Raw genomic sequence first — 5,621 nt, forward strand, 5'->3', positions numbered from 1 at the left:
TCAATCACCAAACATTTACAAAATATTTAGGAAAATAAAGAAAGAAAGAACAAAAATAAACTCAGACAAGATAATGCAAGTGAAATAGAGCTTCATGATGGATGAAATGATCTCTTCCTAATTAAGAAGCCCTATTACTCACCATACATGTGGGTGCTCGACTAGATCTTCAAGGTTATCATAATTTAATGCCCCACTTGTTCAATAAAAGACCATGTCTCCGAATCGATCAGATTCTATAACTTGCTCTTCGGTACCACACAGTTCTTAGTGGCATGCACCAAGCTTCATATCCCTGGCTCTCCAATCCTCTTAGGCACGAACAGGGTGGCCTCAATTTACCTTTAATATTTTTGTCACAAGATTCTTTACGAGTTAGTACCAGGATCCGTGATTAATGCACGTTAAGATGAAATGTATATTATGCAATGTATGACGTATATATGTGAATGTACAGATGCAAAAATGCACATACAAATGCGAAAATATAGAAAAGAGAATGCAAAATGTGCGATGAAAATGTATGTATGCAAGAGGTGTTATTCCAGGGTGACCATCTTAAAACAATTTTCATTGAACACAAGGGTTTCATTATGTAAAACAAGCTTTACATATAAGGAATAGCCTTAACTCATAACTTTTATATTTCTATAAGAAGTCAAGTTAACTTCTACTCATACTCGGGTGTTGATCTGTCAATCTACTTTAATTCTCTTGCAAAGTTAGCTAAGTCAATCAACTTGTGAGCCACGTTGATTGCTTGGATCATAGCTTCTTTCATGTCTTCGTCTTTTTCCTCTATTTTATGTGTCAATTCTCAGAGCTGTAAACAAAGTCTAATGGCTTTGTTGTTATGAAATTCTTGTGCAATATCTCCATAATCATCTATAATCCTCATCAATGTCTTGTTCCTAACTCTAGTGGCTTCTAGCTCAACATCAATATCACGATTATGGCGCTAATATGAAGCTTCCATGTTGGCTATAAACATATTCAACATCTGATTTTTGACTTGGCATCTTTTCAAATCATCCTTGGCTGTATTGCGTATTCTTTATGCAATATGTTAATCACGAGAGGACTTCTTGGCTCGACCTTCATACACCTTGCAATTCTTTCTCCATTGTTAAACATTGTTCTTCAGCTTAGTGACCCCCGTTGTCCACTCTTCTGGGGTATTCCCTATACCACCATTTTTAAAGGCTTGATTGATCATTCGAAAACCATCACACATAGCTTCCATCTCTCTATACAATTTATCATTTTCACTCCTCAAATGATTAACTTGAGCTTCATACTTTAGTAAACCTTCTTCCTCATGGATGCCCCCACTAATACCCTTACCTTTGAACACTTTTGGCTCCATCTTAACAGGACAATCAGTTACCAAACTAGGTCGACCTTTCATTTCGAAGCCCAATACCCCATGATCCAAGGGATGTTGGACTCGATGCTTGAAAGCGGTGCAATTTTCAATGGAATGTCCTTGAGCTCTGGCATGATATTCACAACAAATATTGACGTCATACCAATTTGGATATGGAGGTTGCTAAGGTTTCACATGATGTAGGGCCACTTCTCGAGCTTCTAAAATCTTATCATACAACTCATTATATGATAAAAGGATATGATTAAAATAAGAGGCACCTCTCAGCTTGGATTGAACTGGAGTCTTAAGATTTACTTCTCCTGATGCTAGGAGTATACTCTCAAATACCCATGAGTTCTGATTGCATGGCTTCTTTTTATCTTTATGAACTTCTACATTTGTCACAATTTCCTTGGTGTCTCTAGACAACTTGTTGATGCAAATGGTGATTGTGCGTGATTCCTCAGATTGGCTAGGATTAGCTTGTTCTAAAGTAGTCCTTTGTGTACTTTACCTCATAGGATCATTCTCATCGAGCTCTTTTATTTCTTTTGTGGAAGTCTCTTTTACTTTGGTCAAAGCAGTCATTCTATCCATCATCTTGGATATTTCCTCGCTTATCTCTCTTATCTCCTTTTGCTCTTCATCGGATACACGATCCTTGGGCGCATAGATCTCCACTTTTCTTGGAGTTTCCTCAAGATGTCATTCCCTAGCGGTGTTATAATTTACTTGATCATGAAACCCTTTGTCCATCATGAAAACCTTTTACTCTGATGACCACTCACAAATCAACACCTTGATTATGTCATGATCATGCAATACAAACAGAAAGAAAAACAACATAAAAGCAAGTTAGTACAAATAAGATAACAAGATTATTATAGAAACAAATAGCAAAATTAATAAGCTAATGCAGAACGAGAATGAAAATGCAGATGCAAATGCAAAAGGTGTTAATTCCAAAAGTAATCACCATAGAACAACCTTCATTAGACCATAGGTGCTCCTTAAACTAGACAAATGAGCTTCATTTTCTTCATTTACTCAATCTAGGCCTTTCTCATTTGATATTATCTTTGTAGTCGTTGTTGACTCCTCAAAGTGTTGAGCCTCATTTCTTCATTTTAATTTACCTATTGCGATTATTGGATCTATAGACTTCCATTTTCGTGGGATTATCCAAGAGGAAAACAATCTTGATATCTCGCGAAGGATCTTCTCACTCTTGACTCAACTATCATTTGAATATTTGATACTATCTCGGTCTTCGTTCATTTAATAGGAGTCGTTGATCGGCTTTGAGCTCTTCCTTCGTCGACCGACTTCGTTTGTAGGTCGTTACCTTTATAGATTTGACTACCTAGTTATGAAACTCTTATGTCAATATGAAGACCTTCTAATTTGGTCCATTACTTGTGAATTAACACCTTGTATAGCTATGATGTGAAAATGAAATTGTAAACATAAGACATATAATAATCAGATAAAACAAAAGAAATTGTTAGTAACACTTAACCAAAGAGCAGAAGAAATATTTACGAAAGGAAAAGATCCTACCCAACATGGTATCTACCCTGACATGCTTTTATAATAGTTTTACCCAGACATGTTTCCTACCCCCATGCTTTGTTTAACATATAAATCCTAACCTCGTTTTTATATTTCACAGGCTTCATACAGAAATAGAAAACCTAACCACATACTCTTCTAGTTCTCATGCCTTTTGCAAAATAAATAAATAAATAAGTCTGAGGAAATGTTAGAGTGAGTTCCCCTTTGTGACTTTTGAAGAACAGCGGACATAAATTCAGTATGAAATGGACAAAGTTTTGGTATTACTAACAGGGTCCTCGAATTATCCTTTGTTGGTGCCCCTTGGGCCTACCAGACCCTCTATACTCACCCATTATAGGCTTAAACGGATCGAGTTCAATTCTAGAGGATGTATTTCCCCATGTCCATGTAAGGAAACTCAATGTTTTACCCATAAACATGAGGCATATTCAGCCCATGTTACTTGCTAAAGCCCATGCGGAGAAAAATAAATTTTCTCACGTAAGCATAGCGTTTATCACCACCTAACGAGATAGAGCACAGTTAGAAGGCTCTAAATTCTCAAATGGTTATGACGCGAGTGGGGGGAAACTCACAATCCTTTGCCTTGATCCAAAAACCAACAAACTAAAACAAAAGTCAAAAATCTGAAGCCTGTAAATCACAAATTAGCACAACTAATAAATAAAAGATGTATGGTGTGATGAAAACAAAACATTAGGATCAAAGTTTAAATATCATTCAAATTTATCATTTTCGACTAAAAAGATGACGTATAATCGATTACATCCTGACTCTCTAATGTCCCAGCGGAGTCACCAAGCTGTTGAACGCTCCATAAGCTTTTTGGGGCTATGGCGAGGAGCGATCCAACTTAATCTTGTAAAAGATTGGGTTTTAAAATAAAGAACAAATAAATAGACTTGGAGTCGCCATCGAACTTTCGGTTAGTTAAGTCGAATACATAAAAATACCTTTTAAAATAATTTTAAGAAAAATAATTTTAAAAGATTAAAAAAATGATATGCGTTTAACCAGAAATTTGTTTTGAAAAAGGGTTCGGGAGTCGATTACTCGTGGGGAAGGATTAACACCCGCACAACGCCAGAAATCGGTACCTAAGCGATTATAGTCATCTAAATATTTAAATTGGCAAATTGAATATACATTTAAATATTAACACCCCCACAACGCCCGAAATCGGTACCTAAGCGATTATACATCATCTAAATATTGAAATTGGAAAATTTGAATATAAATTTAAATTATGATTCTTTTTTAGAAAAATACAAGGGTTGTTATTTTGCACGAACAATTCTCGAAATACCTTCCTTGTCAGTTAAGGGGGCATTTCCATGGATTCCCCATACAAAATAATATTGGCGAAATTTTTAGATAAAATACACACACACACACATATATATATATATATATATATTATATTAAAGAAAACAAATTCATTCAAATATATAAAAATGTATTATTTTGTTCGAACAATTCTTGGAAACACACTCCTTGTCAGTTAAGGCACATTTCTATAAATTACTTGAGTAAAATAATATTTGAAAATATTACAAATAGAAAGAAATTAACAAATATATAAATGATGGATCAAAATAATAAAGATGGTGATCTCAGGGATTAAACTATACAACCAACAAGAAAACAAGGAGACCATTGCAAATATTTTACAAACTAGACACTGCAATCATAAATAAACCAACTTCAATCGGTTAGGACTAAAATGGAAATTATTAAAGTAAAGCACGCAAATTAAAATAATCGTAAAGATAAGATAACAAGCAGAAATGGACTAAAATGAATTAAAAATAAAAATAATAGCCAAATCATAATCAATCGACGACTAAAATGCATAAATTGAAGATATCATGTCCAAATCATAATAAAATAATATACATAACCCAAATAGTGACCAAAATGAAAATAATGTAAAAAAGTAGTGACTAATTTCGAATAAACTAGAATAATAAAATGACTAAATTAAAACAAGCACAAATTATAGCACAAAATTAAAGAAATAAAATAAATAGAGAACCAGTGACCAAAATGGAAAAATGAGCGTAAAGTAAATGAAGTTGAAAGAAAATAAACCAAAAAGTTAGTGTTACGAAATAAAAAAGGAAAAATTACTAAATCAGTCCCTAAGTATTTTAAAAAAATTAAACAGTCACTACACATGAGCAAAATGTAAAACACACATAAATATATAGGGACTAAACAATAAATAACCCTAAAATTACAAAGTACAAACAAAAATGGATAAATTATGAAACGGTCCCTACAAGTGACCATTTTGCATAAACACACCTAAAGTATGGGGACCTAAGCGTGAGTTCCCCATAAATTTTTATTATATGTGCAAACTTTTTTTTTACTTTCTTCATTTTTTGTCTAGAAAACTTGTCATCGCGCTATCGTCTGAGCCGTTGTTGGTCACCGTGCTGCCGTTCGGGTCATCGTCGGTGGCCGTTAGCCACCAAAATTTACCGAGAGACTCGTCTTGGGCTCATCATCGTGGATCAGGGCTCGGTTTTGTATGAAATGACCTCAAACACTGTGAAAATGGTCGAGACCTTTCGACTTTCCTAGGCTCCGATCTACCTTCTCTACCGTTGGATCGACCTAATTTTCATGTATGTTGCTCCCCTCCTCAAGACGAACCTCCTCATTGTAC

The sequence above is a fragment of the Hibiscus syriacus genome, unplaced genomic scaffold (assembly GCF_006381635.1).
Source record: "Hibiscus syriacus cultivar Baekdansim isolate YM2019G1 unplaced genomic scaffold, ASM638163v2 tig00110272_pilon, whole genome shotgun sequence".
Classification (NCBI taxonomy): Eukaryota; Viridiplantae; Streptophyta; class Magnoliopsida; order Malvales; family Malvaceae; genus Hibiscus; species Hibiscus syriacus.